Source organism: Brassica oleracea, chromosome C5, assembly GCF_000695525.1.
Source record: "Brassica oleracea var. oleracea cultivar TO1000 chromosome C5, BOL, whole genome shotgun sequence".
Taxonomy (NCBI): domain Eukaryota; kingdom Viridiplantae; phylum Streptophyta; class Magnoliopsida; order Brassicales; family Brassicaceae; genus Brassica; species Brassica oleracea.
In genome coordinates, this window is record NC_027752.1 from 14,223,298 (window position 1) to 14,224,270 (window position 973).

Here is a 973-nt window from a genome sequence, read left to right on the forward strand (position 1 = left end):
CCGGTCTCAAACACATAGTTCACATAGCCTCGCAAGGCCATAACACACATAAATCAAATACGGCCACACTCGGCCTAGATACATAAAACCTCGAAATAAAACTAAGGGAAATAATCCCAACAATCCTCAAAGCTCGAAGTCGAGAAACCCGGACATGGAGATCCCGAATGAGCTCGCGGGCCGATCCACCTCTCCGTCCGCGACTCCGGCACCTTCATCACCAGCACTGGTTCCCGCTTCCGCCGTGTCCTCCGAGACCTCAATGGAACCCCAAAGCTGTCGGACCCTTCCTTCGATCGGAGGAACCAAGGATTTGGCATGGGCACACCCGTTCATAAGACCCGACATCTCAGCGACCTCGGCAAGAAAAGAGAAGTCCTCGTTCTGCGACTTGTAGAGGGTAGCAACCGAGCCAGGGCACTGCGACAACAATCGGAGATTAACCTGAGAAACATCCAAGACAAGGGTCTCCAAACACGCATACCTTTCAAGCAGTCCTTCGATGGGAACTAACTTAAACAACAATCACTGCGTATCAATGGTCAAGCAAGACTGGCTCTGTTCTTCAACCTCCTTCTGAAACCGAAAGAGTTCTCTTTCAGCCTCCTCGGCTTTGAAGTGAGAGATACGCGACTCCCGGAAACTTCCGTCGAGCACCGCATTGAACACCCTCATCCCCTGCACGAACTTAAGATCGGAAAGGGAAACCAAAAAAAAATTTCTATCTTGGAAGAATCTTTTTTTAAGGGAAGAAGTGAGTAAAGAATTTGAAAATCTTACTTCCCTTACTTATACAATTTTTTTTCTTCTTTACTATTCACCTTCGATCTTTCGACAAACGATTACGTCTAAATTCCACCTATAACAGACCATACCACAAGCTAGGACCTAACACCCAGGTCCACGGATCCTAGCTAGCTGGGGTGCTAACTGTTGGGGTCAAAATCGGTCACGACGGAATCGATGTCCGAAA